The sequence below is a fragment of the Capricornis sumatraensis genome, chromosome 9 (genome assembly GCF_032405125.1).
Source record: "Capricornis sumatraensis isolate serow.1 chromosome 9, serow.2, whole genome shotgun sequence".
Classification (NCBI taxonomy): Eukaryota; Metazoa; Chordata; class Mammalia; order Artiodactyla; family Bovidae; genus Capricornis; species Capricornis sumatraensis.
This window is the reverse complement of record NC_091077.1, coordinates 22,929,869-22,950,827: the sequence shown is the minus strand read 5'-3', so window position 1 is coordinate 22,950,827 and position 20,959 is coordinate 22,929,869. Positions and strand designations below refer to the sequence as shown.

The 20,959-nt window shown below is 36.5% G+C and overlaps 1 protein-coding gene across 5 annotated transcripts in view; it reads right to left on the bottom strand.

The window, feature by feature from the left end:
• The window catches only part of RAPGEF6 (Rap guanine nucleotide exchange factor 6), a 208,947-nt gene that overhangs the window by 96,003 nt on the left and 91,985 nt on the right, over positions 1-20,959 (bottom strand). The window lies entirely within an intron of this gene.

The window sequence follows — 20,959 nt, the reverse complement described above, 5'->3', positions numbered from 1 at the left end:
TGTGCTCCAAAGCAGTGAGAGCTTTACATTGCAATTTGATGACATATTTTCCAAATAATTTCTCTGCAACTTGCTATTCAGGACCATTGAGAGAAATCTACATTTTAGAGCAGGGTTTCTCACTGCTTTATTATACAAAAATGTTAAAGAAACATGTGAATGATAGTGGAAGCTAAATATACTCTAAAGAAGAAAATGTCCAAACCTATGGTCAAATACTAAAAATTACACACAAAAAGCCTACATCACTAACGTCCCCTGCTGGGACAGGTGATACAGATGAATCCTGTAATGCTTTGGATTTGGACCCCAGGCACTATTTGTTGCTGTTGTTTAGTCGCTATGTCATGTCCAACTCTTTTGTGATCCCATGGACTGTAGCTGGCCAGGATTCACTGTCCATGGGATTTCCATGGGGTGGGTTGTCATTTTCTTCTCCAGGGGGTCTTCCAGAACCAAGGATCAAATCTGAGTCTCCTGCACTGGCAGGCAGATTCTCTACCACTGCAACACTCAGAAAGCATGTTATACCCTATCTGGAACCAAGATTGCTAGGAGAAATATCATCAGTCTCAGATATGCAGATGATACGACCCTTATGGCAGAAAGCGAAGAGGAATTAAAGAGCCTCCTTCCTGATGAAGGTCAAAGAGGAGAATGAAAAAGTTGGCTTAAAACTAAACATTCAAAAAACAGATTATGGCATCTGGTTCCATCACTTCATGGCAAATGGATGGGGAAAAAAATGGAAACAGTACCATGTTTTTTTATTGGGCTTTATCTTCTTGGGCTCCCTGCTGTTCATGACTACAATCACAAAATTAAAAGACATTTGTCTGCTCCTTGGAAGAAAAGCTATGACAAACCTAGACAGCATATTAAAAAGTAGACATCTCTTTGCTGACAAAGGTCTGTATACTCAAAGCTATGGTTTTCCCAGTAGTCATGTATGGATATGAGAGTTGGACCATAAAGAAGGCTGCATACCGAAGAAGTGATGCTTTCAAACTCTAGTGCTGGAGGAGATTCTTTAGAGTCTCTTGAACTGCAAGGAGATCAAACCAGTCAATCTCAAAGGAAATCAACCCTGAATATTCATTAGAAGGACTGATGCTGAAACTGAAGCTCAAATCCTTTGGCCACCTGATGTGAAGAGCCAACTCACTGGAAAAGACCCCGATGCTAGGAAAGACTGAGGGCAAGAGAAGCGGGCAGCAAAGAATGAGACAGTTAGACAGCACCACCGATTCAATGAACATGAGTCTGAGCAAGTTACGGGAGACAGTGAAGGATAGGGAAGCCTGGTGTGCTTTAGTCCATGGGGTCGCAAAGAGTTGGACATGACTTAGTGACTGTACAACAAGAACAAAATAAGTGTGATCCAAAAGAAAACTAATGTTCAATTTAAAATCATCTCAATCCCTGATTTTGAATTAAAGTTACATAGGATTAATAGTGCTTCCAGTTAGCTACTGAAAGCAAACACAAAACTTTACCGTAGGAAAAAAAAATCATCCTGGGCTATCAAGATAACAGGACTGCCTTGTGGCTCAGCTCCTCCAATGCAGGAGGCACTGGTTTCATCCCTGGGTTGGGAGATCCCCTAGAGAAGGAAAAGGCAACCCACTCCAGTATTGTCTAGAAGATCCTATGGACAGAGGCGCCTGGTGGGTTACAGACCATGGAGTTGCAAAAGAGTAGGACACGACTTAACAGCTAAACAACAGGCCTCAGATTAATTAAAAAAAAAATTCCCGCACAATATCCCTTGCTCAAATAAAACCAGGCACATTAAGAGACAAGATGGCATTCATGCAAACTAAGTAATAAAATCTAGAAATCCATGAAGAAAAAACTTTCAAATAATGGAGTTATCAGATACAGATTCTAAAACAACTGTATTTAATAACAGATATCAGGGGTAGACGGTAAAAGCATCTGCTAGCAATGCAGGAGACCTGGGTTCAATCCGTGGGTGAGGAAGATGCCCTGGAGATGGAAATGGCAAACCCAGGCAGTTTTCCACTACTCTTGCCTGGGAAATTCCATGGATGGAGGAGCCTTATAAGCTACTGTCCATGGGGGTCGCAAAGAGTAGGACATGACTGAGCAACTTCACTTTCACCTTCACCAGGGGTTGGCAAACATTGTCTTTAGAGGACTTAAGAGTATGCATTTTAGGTTTTTGTAGGCCACATAACAACTCTGTGGCATTACTTCTTCTGACATTTTTTTTTAAAAGAAATCAGCAAAATGGAATTCCAATTTACTGTTGAACAACATTGTCTCACAAACACATCAAACAGGCCAAAAAACTAGAAGGCAACTTCAGAGACGCAGAAAAAAAAAAAAGAACCTTTTTATCTTTGCCCTTTCTAGCCATCTCAGACAAACCAACTACTTATTGTTCAGCTAAGTACATACACAAAATGCTCAGAATAAAATTGTTTTGTTATTGCTGTTTTTACTTTTTTTCACAAGATGTTTTTCTCCTCTGAGATCATAATGAACATGATCACACCACAAGTGAAGTCAGAGGTAGGACAGAGACTGCTCCTAAGGCTGGTTTGGTCATCCGGGGTCATTAAAAATGACTCACTCCTAACAACATGAACAAAAATATAAAATGTAAATGAAAACACAAATTTTCCTTTAAAAAGTACTTTAAGAAGAAAAGCAGGGCCTTGGAAATTTGGGTTCTTTTTTCCTTCCCTGCTGCAGATTCATGGTACGGTTTTGGCTGGGTTAGAGAGAACATGTGTCACCTGCAGGGGGCGCTGGCGTGGCAGGAGGGCAGGCTGGCAGGACGCTACTGGAAGACGACCATGTTTAGACTGAGACAGGAAGTGGAGGGTGAACAGGTAGGTCATGGTGGCCTGTTTCTTTAAACTTTTGTTATTTTTTAATGTGGATCATTTTAAACGTTTTTGTTTTTTAATTGAATTTGTTACCACCTCACTTCTGTTGTTTATGTTCCAGGTTTCTGCCCTGAAGCATGTGAGATCTTAGCCCCCCAACCAGGGACTGAACCCATACTCCTTGCACTGGAATGGAGAGCCTTAACCACTGGACCACGAGGGAAGTCTCACGGGTAAGTTTAACTTTTCCTTTTTTTTTTTTTTGCTGTCTAGTCATTCTCATCAGTTTTGGTGTCAGCACCATCCTCCTCCTCATCTTCAGCTGCCCCTTTGACCGTAGCTGCTTCAGCCTCCTCACCCTCATCTCCTTCCTCTTCCCCACCGTCACTTTCCTCCTCCTGCTCTCCCCTCCACACCTTCTTCCTCTTTTTCATTTACCTCTTTGTCAACCTCCTGCTCCCCACTTTGCTCATTAGCAGGTGCTTCTCCCCCATTCTCTGCCTCCTCCACAGCTCCCCTCTTCTCCTTTGAGTCCCTGTTGTTACGCTGAAGCTGCTGTCCACAGCCACAGCTGACATGATGGGGCAGGCCAGTGATCCTATGCAGTGGATTAAGAGGAAAGAAAGCTAGAGTCTGAGGAGGCTCTCCAGAAAGCTGCTGGAGGCCAAGGCAGAGGTGGCTGAAGCACATGCGAAATCAGACAAGGGAACAAGGTAAAGATGGCATTTCAAAGCAGCCAGTGGGGCAACATTTTTTTTTTAAACAATCTTTAAAAAACAACAACAACAACAACAACTTGGCTGTGCCATGCAGCATGTGGTATCTTAGGTCCCTGACCAGGAATTGAACTTGTGACCCCTGAATTGGAAGAGAGGAGTCTTAAGCACTGGCCCACCAGGAAAGTTTCATAAACAACCTTTCAAAAACGTAAAAACTGGGCTTCCCTGATGGCCAGTGTTCAGGAGTCTGCCTGCTCGTGCAGCAGACATAGGTTCAATCCCTGGTCCGGGCAGGTCCCACATGCTGAGAGGCAGTTAAGCCCATGTGCCACAACTACTGAGCCCGTGCACAGTAACTGCTGAGCCTGTCTGCTGCGACTACTGGGCCTGTGTGCCTAGAACCCACGCTCTGCAATCTGAGAAGCCACCATACTGCAACGAAGAGCATATCCCATTCAGAGCAGCTACAGAAATCCCATAGACAGCAGCGAAGAACTAGCAGAGCCATTAGTTAATTAATTTAGATGGGCACGGTCCTTTAAAACATAAAACGAAATAAAAATGTAAAAGTCATTCTTAGCTCAAAAGTAATTAACAGCTCAATGGCAATATCTGGCCCAGGTTAGCAATTGGGACATACATAAAGAAACATAGGTCTAAGAACTTTAGCAAAGAAAAAAACTAACAAAGAATGAAATGAAAGTTCTAGAATTCAGAAATACAATTATGCAAATTTTAAAAGTCAACAGCTAGATTCGGTAACAAATTTGACAGAGCTAAGAAAGAAAAAAAGAAAATAAAGATTGGTTTCAAAAAATGTCCAGTAAGAGACATGAAGAGTAAGAAGAATGAAGTTAGGAAAGAAGGGGCAAGAGCCACAGGAGATACAGTGAGAAAGTAGCATCAGAATAAGCAGAGTCACAGAAACAGAAGAATACTTAATGCACAGAAATGATGGCTGAGCAACTTGCAAAGTTAACAAAAGATACAAAGCCATGGATCAAGTAGCTTTAAAAATTACCAGTAACATACATAAAAGCCAAACCATATTATATACACCAGGGTAAAAGTGTCGGGGAGGGGAAGGGGGCAGTCAGAGAAGAAGTCTTAAAAGTAGTCTACAAAAAGAGAGATTACTTTGACAAGAACAAAATTAAACTGACAGCTGACTACTCAACAATTTGGAAGCCAGACAATGGAGTGTTATCTTCAAGAGCTAGAATTCTACACCCAGTAAAAACAGTTCTCAAGATGAACAAGATAGCAATTTTCAGAGAAACAAAAATGAAGAGAAATACTCCCACAGTATACCTACAGTGAAGAAAATCCACTAGGAGACAGAAAATGATTCTAAATGAAAACTTCTAGATGAAGGAAAGAAGGAAAACCAATGAAAATTGGCAATGTGTGGGTAAATCAACATGAATATTGATTATATGAAACAGTAACACAAACCAAAAGAAAGTTTATGTAGTTTTATTAATGTCAGATAAAGTAGACTTGGAGGCAAAAGCATTAACAGAAACAAAAGAGGACATTTCATAATGATAAAAAGTTTGACACTAAATAGATATGCACTTAGTGAGTAATATAGCCTCAAACTGTATTAGATAAAATAATGATAATAATAAAAGGAGAACTACATGATTCTACAAATATGCTATAAAAACTTGACCACAGATCTCTCATTAACAGAATAAGTGAATAAAAAAACAAGTAAAGATACAGAAGATATGAACAAAATACACAAACTTAAAGGGTATATACATAAAACGCTGCAATCAAAAACTACTTTTTTTTTAAGGATTCATACATAAACATTCATAAAAATTGACAATAAGGCAGGCCCCAACATAATTCAAAAGGTTAAAATCACAGAGAGACTATCCCATGATTACAGAGCAAGTAAGGCAAAGTAATAAAATGATAACTAGAAAATTATTATGCACTGGGAAAGTATAAAACAGACCTCTAAATAGCCCAATTTGACTGTGTGAATCACAACAAACTGTGGAAAATTCTTAAAGAGATGGGAATACCAGACCACCTGACCTGCCTTTTGAGAAATCTGTATGCAGGTCAGGAAGCAACAGTTAAAACTGGACATGGAAAAACAGACTGGTTCCAAATTGGGAAAGGAGTAACCATCTCATCCTCTGTCGTCCCCTTCTCCTCCCTCCTTCCTGGCATCACCGACTCAATGGACATAAGTTTGAGTAAACCCTGGGAGTTGGTGATGGACAGGGAGGCCTGGCGTGCTGCAGTCCATGGGGTCATAAAGAGTTGGACATGACTGAGTGACTAAACTGAATACTGAAATAGCCCACAGGTAACAAAGTCACATCAGATATCAGAAAATATTTAAACAGAACAAAATTAAAATGCCATATAGCAAAACTTGTAGAATAAGCTACAAGCTATTAATGATGAGAACTAAAAAAAGAAGCAGAAAAACAAAGAGCTGCCAATAATACAGATATGGTTTCAATAATACAGAAGATAGGAGTATATTTAAGCCCAAAGATCTTCCTCTACTTAGTTTCTACTGTTTAGATACAAAGAAAAAAATCTTATCTAGTCATGAAATAGATAGAAAGGCAAAGACTGAACATATTAATAGTTTTAAAATGACAAATGACAGGTTGGGGTTTTGGGATAAGAAGATAGAATTCTATATTCCAAGATTCCTACAGAGGTAAGACCAAGGAAGAGGTCATCCGTAAAAGTAACACAGTGAACCAAAGCCACAAGAGCATGTCTACAAACTAGCTTGGTAATGATGCTTATACTGTACTGAGTAACTGTCATCCTTACTAGATCCTAAACCTCAAGCATTATTATTATCATCCCTACCTTTCTGATGAGGAACTGAGGCAATCAGATTAACCGACCTGCCCTAGATCACACACTCAGGAAAGCTGTGTAGCTGGAATTCAAATCCAAGTTTATCTGATTTTAGTACTCTCCGCTATTCTCTTACTTTATGCCAGAACTCTGCTGGTAACATAAAGATGAAAACAGACGGTTCTTATCTTTAAGGAGCTCAGTCTAACAGTGGAGAGAACAAATTGAGTTATATGCTTTCTAATTCATGAAGAAAATGCAGATCTTCATATAGGAATCCCCTTAATCTTGGCTACCCGATGGGAATAATGATGATGGTGAGTAAAGCTAACATTTGAGTGCTCATTATATTTACCAGATATGTAAATTATAGCAATTAAATCCTTCTGCATGCTTTCTACCAATCATTTAATCTGAGTAATGAAATGAAAGTGAAAGTTAGTCGCTCAGTTGTGTCCGACTCTTCGTGACCCCATGGACTAAAGCCCATCAGGCTCCTCTGTTCATGGGATTTCCCAGGCAAGAATACTGGAGTGGGGGAGTGGGTTGCCATTTCCTTCTCCAAGGGATCTTCTTGAACCAGGGACTGAACCTGGGTCTCCTGCTTTGCAGGTGATTGTTTACTAACTGAGCCACCAGTAAGGGTTATTGCAAATTCAAGCACAGTGAGTACAACAAGAATGATAAATGTGATAAATGAATAAATGTGAAAAATAAAGGCTGTAGTAATGCTTATAAAGGCTAGGGTTGCCCAGATAATTATTATTATTTTACCCAATTTACAGATTAAGAAACCAACACCCAGAGAAGTTTATAAAGGTTGCCCATCATCACATAGCTAGGAAGCAGGAGTATTAAAATCTGAAACTCAGGCTGCCTGACTATAAATCTGCTGCTCTTTCCGATGAAGTTGTTTCCTGATATTAAGTTGAAAGTTCATAACACCCAGAACTTACTATTTTCTTTATAACAAAGAAAACACAAAGGAAAAAGTTTTCTTCCCATAGGAATTCTTGATTTCTTAAATCTTCTCCACTGTCTTTCAGCTCATCTGCCCTTTTTCTTTCCTAACTGCAGCCAGGACTTAATAGCTGACTTTTCATTAGCAACCTCAATTCACTTACCCCATCATCTTCCAGCCTACCACATCTGGCAAAATCTCCCATTTCTCCACACACATTTTCTATACCTGAGCTTCTGAGCTCTGTTGGAGCTCACTAATCCATGAAGACTAGTGTCAAAGTTTTGTTCGGAGGTTGAGAAGGCAGCTTAGCTAATGGCTTAAATACAGACACAGATTATGAAAGTACATAGTTTTTTGAAGGGAAATGCTTATTACATGAAAAGGGAAAGCGATGTATTAAGAAGAGGCTAAGAGGCAGAACATAATAAATGTCAAGCTACGTATTATGAAATTCATTTCTATAGCCAACAGAGAACTATTGCAATTTCTGTGAAAAGCAGCGATGTAAGATCTACATAGTATGTCTCTGACAGGCTTAACTCAGCAAAATGTATTACTCTGCTGACTCAAAATACCCTATCAGTTCAGTCGCTCAGTCATGTCCGACTCTTTGCGACCCCTTGAACCGCAGCACGCCAGGCGTCCCTGTCCATCACCAACTCCCAGAGTTCACTCAGACTCACATCCATCGAGTCAGTGATAGAGCCAAGTAATTCTCTGGGCACCTGTTTCACATGCAGATACTCAGACATCCGGGCTGCTTTAGTTTCTTGGCTCTGCCATCTTAACATGGGGTCACTTAAGTAATCACAACAGAAGAAAAAAAAGCTGGAAAAGAGTCAACACTGCCATCAATCACAGAAATAAAAATTAATACAAGTAAGCTTTTCCCCCATCAGAATGGGAGAAAGAAAATTTGACACTACAAAATATGGGCAAGATAATGGAGGAAAACAATATTCTTATAAATTGCCAGTGGGAGTTATGAACTGATACAGCTACTCACAGCTACTCTGGAGAGTCATTTGGGGAGTAGCCACTTTGAGGGAGAAAATGTAAGGAAATGGGCTTATTACATTTAAAATATATAAACTTTAATCCTCAAGAACTCCTCTTTGGGTACCTACTCTAAAGCAGCATACATGTGTCTAAGAGGGAATGTACCAAGACATTCATTACAATGTCAGTAATAGTTCAAAAAAAGAGATAAATTTAACAGGAAGAACAGCTAAATTACTATATAGCTCATTATGGAATAAAATCAATATTTCAAGGTATAAAATAGATCTATATGTTCAAACCTGGATAGTTCTCGACTGAAAAACCAAGATTCATGATAAATGTAGACAATATGACTCGTTTTTTAAAAAACATAAACACAGTATCATGTATTTTCTGGATATATACTTATCTAGGTTTAGGGGGAAAGATTTGGAGGAAAGTATACTAGATAGACCAACAGGAGCACTCTATAGTGAAGGTGGAAGATTGGGGCTGGTGGTCTAAAAGGAATTTTAGTTTTATTTGCAAAATCTAGCTGAGATGTTATTACTTCCATATGGAGGAAAAACTTCCCTATTAATTTCTAAAAATAAACCATTTGAAAAATTTCAGAACTGAAAACAAATATATACAAGTGAGTACAACAATTTCCCACCTTCCCATTTGAAAGTGTCCACAAACACTGGAATGTGCTGAAATTCTGTAACCCTTAGCAACTAGGGGTTGCTATACACACAGTATGCATTTTTTATAAATGTTGAAATATTAAGATCCAAAGATGAGTTTTATCAGAATGTCTTGTGAGAACATGACAAATACTGATATACTTTATTGAAAGTAGAGCCCAGAATGAACATTTAACTTAAAAGCACTGGAAACAAAATAGAAAGTGATATGAAATTAGATTTACAACACAAACTCCCAACATAAGGACTTGAATGTGAAGCTGAGAAATGAAGTGAAATAACCCTACGTTTTCACTTCACTCCTTTGAATGCAGCATTCACTGTATATATTCCTATTATATATCACATGCATAAACATTAACATATTGTTATACATATATATTTCACTTTTACTACCTAATGAAAGCCTACCATAGTGATGCCTACACCACATATATCACCTGCTCATTAAGTATCTGTAGAAGAACGGAGGGAATATTTGACTTCTAAACACTGTCACTATTGCTCAGATGGTTTCCATGGATATCTGAATAGATAAAGTCTTAGCACATACACATTCAGTATTTCAAGGTGAGCAGCATTTCCTAAACTGTGTACTGAGTTTTCTGGATCTACTGGGGAGGTGGGGGAAGGGCAGGGTTTGATGGCTGAATAAATCAGCAAATAATGGTATAATGGTATACTTAGCTCTTGACAGCAAGCATAAGTGTACTTATGGAGGGTCAAAAAGTTCATTACTTTGCCATCAAAGGTCCATCTAGTCAAAGCTATGGTTTTTCCACTAGTCATGTATGGATGTGAGAGTTGGACTATAAAGAAAGCTGAGGGCCAAAGAACTGATGTTTTTGAACTATGGTGTTGGAGGAGATTCTTGAGAGTCCTTTGGGCTGCAAGGAGATCCAACTAGTTCATCCTAAAGGAAATCAGTCTTGAATATTCATTGGAAGGACTGATGCTGAAGCTGAAACTCTAATACTTTGGCCACCTGATGCAAAAAACTGACTCATCTAAAAAGACCCTGATGCTGGGAAAGATTGAAGGTGGGAGGAGAAGGAGACAAGAGAGGATGAGATGGTTAGATGGCATCACCAACTCGATGGACCTGAGTTTGAGCAAGCTTTGGCAAGTGGTGATGAACAGGGAGACCTGGCATACTGCAGTCCATGGGGTTGCAAAGAGTTGGACACAACTGAGAGACTGAACTGAAAGAAGTCTGACAAAGTAGAAATTTGTTTCACCCAGCGTTTTCAAAACTTCTTTTCCCCCAATATTCATCTTATCAACATTCTGTCAATATAAGAAATCATGCTATGGGCCAATACCATCCATCTATCCAAGAAACATTTATAGGGCAATTAGTTTGGGGAGCAGTGGCAAGGATCTACTTGAACTTAGACTGGCATGAATACAGGTGTAAGTATAGCATAATAATACACAAATGAACACAGTACATATATATACATCTATCTATCTATCTATATACTGTATACTTGCCAAAACTTAGGGGTACCTGGCAAGTATTACACAAATGTTCAAGACTGTACTACATATATTAAAACTTGGTCTGCAGGAATAACCTGCCACAGCTAACAATCATAGTAGGGAAGATGTACCCTTTAACAAACTGCTATCTGAAACATTTTGCCCCTTATAATCCATACCCAAGAGTTATTTCATTTAGAGAAGGGCATTCAAAGGGCTTTATTAAGTACAAATTAATATTTACTATTAACTTTAAAAATAATGTTTAAAAATTATACAATTTCCCAACAGAACATTATTCCTCAAAAGTTACTATTAAATTCCAAACTGCATTATTACTTTCTTTTCAAAGTGAAGCTACATGTTACAGCGGAACTGTGCCTATCCAGAAATCACTTATCCATTAACTTTAAAACTGTCAAAGAACAAAGATGATTTGTGGGCACATTGTGAAGACTTTAAGCTCCTTGTGCTACTCACAGTAAGACATTTCAGAACCACATACTCATCTACTGAATATATAAATAAATTTCTAACAAGCTTAGTGGTCTAATTTCCTAATTACTCAATAAACAGCACTTTGTGTATATCTAATGCTAGTCCTAACATTAGTTGGTATCATGGGTTTGGGGAGACTTTAAGAAACAATTAAAATACTAAAATAACAAATGCAACTTAGAAAGAAAGACCTCATTCTCACTGAAGGTAAAGAGCAGATTAAATGTACTAAAGAGTCCTGACAAAGACCCAGAATCACAATGTTCATTGTGGTAGCCCTAGTCAAACAGGGCTAAGTGAAATGTGACTAGTCAAACTGAGACATGTTCTAAGTATAAAATGCAAATTTGGATTTACTAAAAACAAACAAAAAGCAAAATCTCATTAATAATTACATTACATATTTTAAAAACTCAAATTTCACCTTAAAGTTATCTTAGAAAATAAGGCAACCAGAAGGTTTAAAATTACATATGTAATCCACATTAGGCCAGGAAACAGTACGCAAACCGGTATAGCTCAGGTAGAGATGTATACTACAGGAGCATACAGGAGACGAAGGGCCGGACACAGCATTTTGGGGTGCTTGGATTCCCCGTACTAGAAAAGAGCGATTGTAGAGTGTTAAGTAAAAAAATGACTAGAAGAAATATAGCTTTAGAACATATTACTCTGGAAGCATAGAATATGAAACGGAAGAAAATCATACATACAGGAGACGAGAAAATTAGTCAAGGCACAAGAAGATGGAAGTCTTACAGTTAAAAAGCAAGACACCAAATTATACAGTACTGGACGAGAGTATCAAGTGTTAGCTGACAGTGAGAGAGAGAGAGTTAAAAACAGATCCTAAGGCCCCCAAAGCCGTCTGGAGCCTGTTTTACAGAAACTGAAGTGTAAACTTCTCAAAAGCCCTGAAGGAAACAGCTATAACTAATCACAGCAGCCTTGGGTATATACAGCAGTGCTGTGCCTGAGGCATGTAAAACTGCATTTCTAACTCATTATTTTTACTGAAAGATGAGGATGGGGGGTATCACTATTAAATAACAATAAATATTAGTTATTCAAATTTGAGACACATTTCTCCCCACTTTTTAACATTTTTAAAACCACAGAATTCAATCAATATTTGCAGTTAACAGTGGGTTTGTTTAAAGGGCAAATAGAATTTTTGTGAAAATAGGAAATCAGTTTAAGAGTACCTGGCAATATTAGGGAGACACAAGGAAACTGATGTAGTTGGAGTGAACAAGGAGAAGCGTAGGGGAAGATGAAGGGATGAAGAGACCACATTGTCTGGCAAGTCATGGTTGATTTCTACTCAAAAGAAAGAGTGTCAAGGAGGAAGAAGTCATCAACTGTTCAAATGCTGCAGATAGGTAAAATAAGGGAAGGGTCAAGAAACAACCTATAGAAAAAAAAGAAACAAGCTATACAGATTTAGCTGTGTATAAAAGTGAAAATGGCAGCACTTTCTAAACCGGTGACTGCAGGCGCACCTCGAGAAAGACGACGGAAGCCAAGGCAGTAACGCCTCTCCTGTCCAGCAGTCACCTGGGGCAAGCAACTGTAACAGAGCGGATGGCGAGCTCTTAACTAGCAATCAGTCGAGAAAGGTCAACCTCATGAAAGAAAAACAAAAACAAAAAAGCTCAACTAAGAGAAAAATTTAAACTTGAAGAAAGAGCTAGTAGACAATCAGGAAAAAAGAACAGCATCCATAAAATGAAAACAAGTTATTAAACAAAGGTGGTTATAATGAAGCATCACTAAGAGATTTCAGAAATGAATAACACAATTATTAAATTTAGAAACTTAAAAAATACACAGCAGGACAGAAACTGATCACAAGTGGAGGATAAGTTAATGAGCTAGAATATCAAACCAGGACCACACAGAATAAGAAAAAGTACGAAACAAACGTTGAGAGACATTATGGACAGTCCAGAGTTCCAACATACAGAGTGACAAGAGAAAAAAATAAGTTGCTGCTTTCAAAAAATAACATAGTTCCCACAACTGAAGACAAATGGGAAATCTTCAGCGTGAGAGAGACTTCCAAATGTCAAGGAGGAAAAAGAAAACAAAAAATTAGATAATCCATTATAAAACTTTATGGCATCAAGGATAAAAAAAACAAAAACAAAGCAAAACACAACTAACAATCAACTAGGAGAAAAGCAGATTTCTTAACACAGGAACAAGAATTACAAAGATCCCAGACTTCTCATCTCTAGTAATGGATGCCAGAAAACAGTGCATTAACTTTTTCAAAGCACTAAAGGGAAAAGACTTTAGATTTATTATTTCACACACAAATAAGCAACTGTTTGAAGGGTAAATATAAAAGATGGCATTTGAACATTACTGCTAAAACTATTTATTGATCAAGACAATAAGTCAATTCAGAAGTAATGAATCTGAGTACTAAAATGGGCAAAATAAAAAAATAAAAATAAAATGGGCAAAATACATGAATTAATGAACAAAATGTATTAGAAAACCAAAAAAAAAAGTATGAAAAATTAATCACAAGTTTAATTAATCACAATCCAGAGTTAAAATTCCATCAACAGTGAAATGAGAGTTGGGGGCAAGGGTAGGAGACATGTACTTTATCCTAAACACTTAATTTACTCAGTAAAGTAACAATCACAAAATCCAGCTCAGATAATATCTGCTGTCATTTAATGAAACCTTAGAATTTAATGTTTAAAATCCTCTTTGGGTCTTCTATACTTGTTCAATCTTAAATCAAATGTAGATTATCAGTATCTCAAAAGGCTATTTTTTGTTAGTATTCTGAAGAATAACCTCTATATCTCATTCTTTTGTTTCAATCTTTTTCACCTGGTTTCCTCCATTTCATTTCTATGTGTCATTTTAAACCTCAGTGCCAAGTACCAGCAATGCATGGGCCCCACAGGTGGCATCTGCACTGAAAAGATCATCCAGATAACAGTACAAATGAAGTGTGAACGTAGGCATCTTTCTATTCTTTACATTTCAGTCAGCTGTTTGCCAAAATGGACAGTGAATTTAAATGTCCTTCCAGAAGCTGCCTTTAAGAGAGATACCCAATGAGCTATCTTTCAGATGAAACAGTACACCATGATGCTATCATAGTATTTCTTCCTTAGTCACCATCAATAGGACAACCTTTAAACAAAGACATGATTTCAGATCATCCTAAGAGATGCTTCCATTGTGTCTGTCTCTATCCAACAGAACCATAAAGCAATCTTTAACATAGTTACTGTTACAATTAAAGTGTTTTCTAAAACACTCGGTTTTATACAAAACTAAAAATTTAGATTTTACTGTTTTTGTTTTGAAATTTATATAACAGGAAAGATAACTTGAGTGGCATCAAATTCCAGATCTCTATATTAATAACCACTGTGAATACAATTTATTAAATTACAGTGTATACTTTCCTAAAATCTAGCAAATCCTTCTGTGTAGCAATTTTGCTTTTTTTGTGAGTTAACATGCTTGCTTTAACATGACAAGTATAATAGACAGTCCTGAGCAATTCCAAACTACTAATGGTTCATTTACTACTATTTTGAAAATAATTAAGATCATTATTAAAAGATTTTTATATAATTACTCTTCATAATGAGTATTCTTCATACCATTTGGCTGCATATGAATTATTATCCAATATTTGTAAAATAATACAATTCAACAATTTATTTGATAGTACCATATTACCGGAAAATGTTGTATAACACAGACTAAAGATTAGACTAACATAGCTAAATACATCAACCCTTGAAGAAAATGAGGAAATACAATATATTCAAGTTAGAGTATGATCACAGAGATGTATAGAAATAGGCATAAACAAATGATCATTCAGTCTGAAAACAGTATACTTCAAATGCACTACACATTTTGAGTCTACAGATTAATTAAGAAAGTATTTTCAAATCCTCTTAGAGGTACATGAAAATATTTGAGATTCTTACAAACTGAAAAACAAAAATGGCCACGAGAATGAGTTTTTTAAACTGCTCTGCAGTTCTTAAAGTTTAAAAAATGTAACAGTATAATACAACTTATTTAAAATTCAAAATAGAATTTAAATGTAATAGTGAGATTATATCACTCTCAAAGAAAATAATAATTACTTACTTTGGAGGCCCATGGCTGAAGACAATTGGCATAACAGCGAACAAGAAAAGCCATTTCCTGAGCTGCAAAGGATAGTTTCCTTTTCAAACCAGAGCCACACCGACGAGTATGTTGACAAAATTCTGTTAAGTTTCCTTTTTATAAATCATACACCATTTACAGTGTAAACTGCAGTATAAAGACAGCTTCTCCAAATCCCTTTCAAACTGAAATCAGGATCTTTCAGTACCTTAGAACTGAGCTTCTAAATTACTGGAGCAGTTTTCATCAAAATGTTCACTTTTAATAAGCAAGTCACAGTAAATCAAGATGTTTGCGTTTCTGGCTCAGAACATAGAGACATACACATGCTTCCTCAGGCACCTGGCACAGACATGCACACAGTGGTAACACAACAGTTAATACTATATCAATCAAAGCAAATAAGGCAACATGCACCAAATCTGTGTTGCTAGATTCTGAGAAACCTTTCCAAAGACAGCTTTGTCTTTTCTTCAATTTATTTCATTCTGTAGAGCAAGCACTGCAGTAATTCTTCTGCCTCAGAAGCAAACCAGAACACTGTATCCTTAAGATGAAAGTTTCTTCTTTATACTGTTAACCATCAGAGGTTAAAAAAAAAAATCAACCACTGAGCAACCGGTAGTTAGAAGATGTATGTTCTAAAGGTTTGTCCCAAAGAATGCCTGAGAATCTTCAAAATTAAAAATTTCTCTATGCACAAGCACTATTTACAGCTCTGCAGCATTGCTCCTTGTTCTAATGCATCAGTAAGACAGTACTGTGGATCTGACGTGCTGGTTGAAATTTTATATATGATAGGGTACAAAAACACTACATCGTCTGCTCAAGCAAGACTATATGTTAGCGTCTTAATTCCTACTGTCCTTGCCTGTTTCACAGCAGCTCCCTAAGGAGAAGCTCCTATTGATTCTATGCTCTGCAGTAAGATGAAATATCTAATAAGAAGGAAAGAGAGTGGGAGGAGAATAGAGCTAAAAGGATGACATCACCTGTACAGAAAGCCTTCAGAAACTGCATTAGATCAATTGGCTACTGTATCTGCAGATGTAGCCCAAAGAGCAGTTTACTGAAAACACACACACACACACCCTTCTATGAGACCTGTCAACAAGCTAAATTCTATAAGAAAAAAATTGGCTCAAGCATCTCTGTTTCAGTTTTAAAATTCATTTTTATTTTTAATTCTGTTCACTGATGCACAGCTTTATTTGGGAAGCCATATTTCCTAATATTACTATTCAAATTTAACATAGGCTTATCCTCCCAAGAGAAAACAATCAGCTCTAGTAAGATACTCTTGCACTGCAAATACAGAAGGCAGCCTAGTTCTCAGATGTCACATATGTATTCCGCTTGTAAAACTTCCTATTTATCAAGTAACTGTTCTGAAAGGTGTAACCCTTAAGATTATTCTAAATTAACACTAAAAACATCAAAATTAGCATGAAGATTTATATGTGAACATTTATATGTGAAGATTTATATGGAAACAACAGAATTTCATTGTGCAAAGGGAAACTGGAAAAAAAAAATCACAAGCAAAACAGCTGACATGTAGCATTTACCAACTCCCTCTGAGGAAAAATCATCTATGCAATATGGTACTTTCCTACAGCCCAATGCTAGATTCCTAGAAAGAGACAAGCAGTAAGTAAAATTCAGAAACAATCAGAAAAGAAAATGATTCAACCTGCTTCCAAATTGAGCTTGGACTAAAAGGAAGCATCATTTTCCTATAAAAATTATAGGAAAAAATGAATTCTTATCACACCCTCTCCAATCTGAAAACACAATTCCTCTAGTACCCACCCTACTCTTCAAGATTTTGTCACAAGGCATCTAAATGCAGGTACTACCACAAAGAGTTTCCACTAAGCTATAATGGTGCTTTCCAATAGCCAAAGTAAAACATAGTTTCCAGCGGTTTAAAAAAAAAAAAAAAGGTACCACCCCTCCAGGCAGAAAAATTATAAGAATAACATCAGTAAATAACTCAAAGTAATAGAACTACCTTGCTTTATTGACTTAACACCATTTTAAGGGGAAGAGTATGTGCAACATTAGAGAAATTATTACCTGAGAGACAGGTGTTATTACAAAGGACTCTACTGTCAAAGGGATAAATACCTCATTATTAGCCAAAAAGAAACAGGCAAAGTAACAAAAGATTTCCAATACCCCTGGGCAAAGTGTAAGTCACTTTCTGAACAACACTTTGCTGCCAATCTGAATTATGTTGCTACTTACAAGAATAGAACTGACTTTAGTAAAACTGTTATTCTGACCAAAATCGTATTTTCACAATAAGTGATTATAAATGAATCTGGGTTTCCATAAAACTTAAGAATTACTTGCTTTCTGAAAATATTTCAGAAGAACATACAAAATGTACATATAAACGTACAACTAAGTCTAGCAAATGAACATGACTCTGGCTTTCAAAGCCTGAAATGCAGGAAACATTGACAGGCTGACTTTCCAGCACCAATGTATTTTTTCAACCCAATTAATTTAGATAAACTACAATGAGTTGGAATTTCAACAAAAAGTTAAGTATTCAAGAATAAATTAACTAAAATCTAATTTTAACTGTCATTTTTAAAAACAGGATAATGATGGTAGGTATCTTGTATGTAAATGAAGCCGAACATTTTCTAAAGATAATTTCTAAAAGATATTTTGTACATAAACATTAATGCCGCTGAAGAACATTTTAGTTTCAATGTGAGCTAATAATTTTATTCATGTATAGAACCAACAGGATAAATTACAACCAAATCAAAAAGCAAAATCCTAAAGGGCACCTTTTCCCCTTTTTATAAATCATGATGATAGCGCACAAAGAAGGACCTCAAGCTGAGCGAGAGAGAGACAGCCATCTCTTAGCTGCTTTAAAAAACACCCTGCCCTGTGTATGAAATGCAATCCACTAAGGCCATATGTTAGAATTACTGTAGTAAACACTGGCTCAATAAAGGAACAACTCTCTTTTCCTTTAGTTTGGCCTGGGAGTGAAGATGACATCATCCCTTTCCCTTGTTCTACCAATCGTCTCACAGCATCTGCCATTCTAGGGAACTGTGTGGTGAGCCTGGCATGAAGAATCTCCCTGTGCAAGAACACTATGAGAGAAGCAGGTCAAATTATATAGTTAGCATGTGAGCCCATCGCCCCTCTGATGATGCACTTTACCACAGTTTCTTCAGAAATAATGACTCACTCTCTTAACTACTGATCAAAAATATAAGCATCCTTTAAAAAGTCAGTAATTTATCAAATAACTAAAATATATGATTAGGTGAATAAATGACTTTTCACTTTCATTACTTAAAATTTTTTATCATGGAGGTCATTCCATTACCTCATCAATTCAAATAATTGAAGTAACTCAGGCAAGGGAGAATGCCCTGATGTACACATTGTCTAGGAATCATCAACATAGGATAACTATTCAAGAACACATTTTCCCTGCACGTGAAATGCCATAATGATGCTAAGCCACAATGACAAAATCTTTAGCTTTAAAAAAATCTTTCAAACTACTACCAAATAAAGCAATCAATGTATGCAACTGCAAAGCTTCAAACCATTTAAAACAGATTTATAAAAATGTAAATGCTATATAGTTAATAATTACTCATATTATAAATTACACTGTGTAAACTAAAATATATTACCTAAACCATTTCTAAACAAAAATACAAAGCAGAATATTTGAAATCATATTGTATAGAAAGCCAAGTATGAAGTTCTAATAGTTATTAAACTATAAATTTACCTTTTATTTCAATAAGTAACAATACAGAAAAGGAACAGAAAAAAGGTAATCATGGAAAAAGCGATCAGAAAATTAAAAATGAGAATAAGTTATCATTTTGAGACATTATGGAAAACAAAAACCCAACATTAACAAAAACCAGGTTTACAGTAATCTCAGGCACAGTCATACATAACACTTTATTCCTTATCTGCAAAGTGAAATATTATAACCAGAGTTTAGAGAAGTCAAACTCAAAAGGAGATGAAGATTAAAAGAAAAATTATGTAGTTTTACAAAACAAAACACACAGGCCACTCAGTTCTATATTTTATTTGTAAGCATTTGGCCTTTAAAATATAAACTGTTAAATGTGCTTATATATATAGTAAAAAATACTTTAATCCTTTGGAAAAATGAATGAATAGACGACACTACCATAACATCTGAGGCAACATGCAAGCCCTTTTAAAGGATCACAGTAGCTTTCCTGCTCCCCCTCAGCTCCTGTCCCTTGCTTAACTTCAACATTTGAAATGAATTTCTGTAGTTATCAGACATGGTTAACTCTAATTACTGGTGCCCTTCAGGAATTCCTGCTTTGAAACTGCATCCCCTCTGTTCCTCAGCCTTTTTGGAGACAGGAAAGCCACAGTGGCAACCCTCTCCTTCTATTCTATAAGGAATAGTGTGCTGCAGCGTCCTGTCATCTACGCCCACTAAACGACCAGCACCACGCTGCTGAAAGCCCTGTCAGAGCCACCAGCAGGACACACATGCACTATGAAATATCATCCTCCCTTCGGGAGTGATGGAGGAAGAAAAACCAAAGAGGGAGAGGGAAGCCTTCATCATCAACTAAGGTGATGTAAGCTTCTATAATTAGAATCAGTGAAACCGAAGGAACAATAAAAACGCACCACTAAGCTTCTACTTCCACTATAGAGTGCAGTCGAAGCAAGCATTTTTTTTCACTCACACACACATACAAAAATACACTATGCATTTATAGTAATCAGTCAAGTATGCTATATACTGTATGCAAAGTTAATGCAAAGTTTAATCAAAGGTATTGTTTTCTACAAAAAATGAGACCTGCCCAACAATGAAAATAGATACCTGTATCCATAAACATGAATGAAAAGAAATCTCACTAAAAAAATTAAACTATTGAGAATATTCTGTCCATCTATAAATTCCTGGAATATATTAGAGACTATTTTTGTTATCACTTCTGTAATTTTAAATACTGCATTTTCTGATATTACAAAAGCTAAATGTTAAACAGTACAGTTACTGAATAGATAACAAATCAAATTAAAAGGCAGTAACAGTCAGGATTATTAATCTATTTGCAATGTCTGAGTAGTTATTTCCCTTGGAATGCTCTAAAAAATCATTATCTTAGGCCATTGGTATGTGTATATACTATCAGACTGGTTTCACACAATCTTCCAAAGAGCTTTCTATAAAGTGTTTCATGTGTGATAAATATCTTTCCGATTCTGGTTCCCTGGGCAGATCCATAGGAATCAGTGTCATCTTAACAAAAGAGAGAACCGTCTCAGAAAAGCAGAGGGGCATGCCCCTGCCCTCCTTCCAACGCTCCTGAAGCTCATACAGGGTGAATGATAAAAAAATTTTTTTTAAACTACTAATTAGAAGTTAGAAATATTTATATAAAGCATTAAAAATAACTTTCATACCCATATGAAAAATAATTTTCATACACTGTGAAATCAATCCTAAGGGGAAAAAAAATCAGTCACAGATATATTCATACAAGTTGTAGTAGGAGGGAAATGAAACTGCATGAGAATACTCTGTTGTAATATTAATATTAAAAATAATATTCAGGGAAAAATTTAATTTCTTGAGAAGTAGAAAGACAGGATAACTAAATATTCAGCATTATAAGATATTGATGATTTAATCAAGAAACATACATTTAAAAATCATTAGCCACATTTGCTATCTCTGGT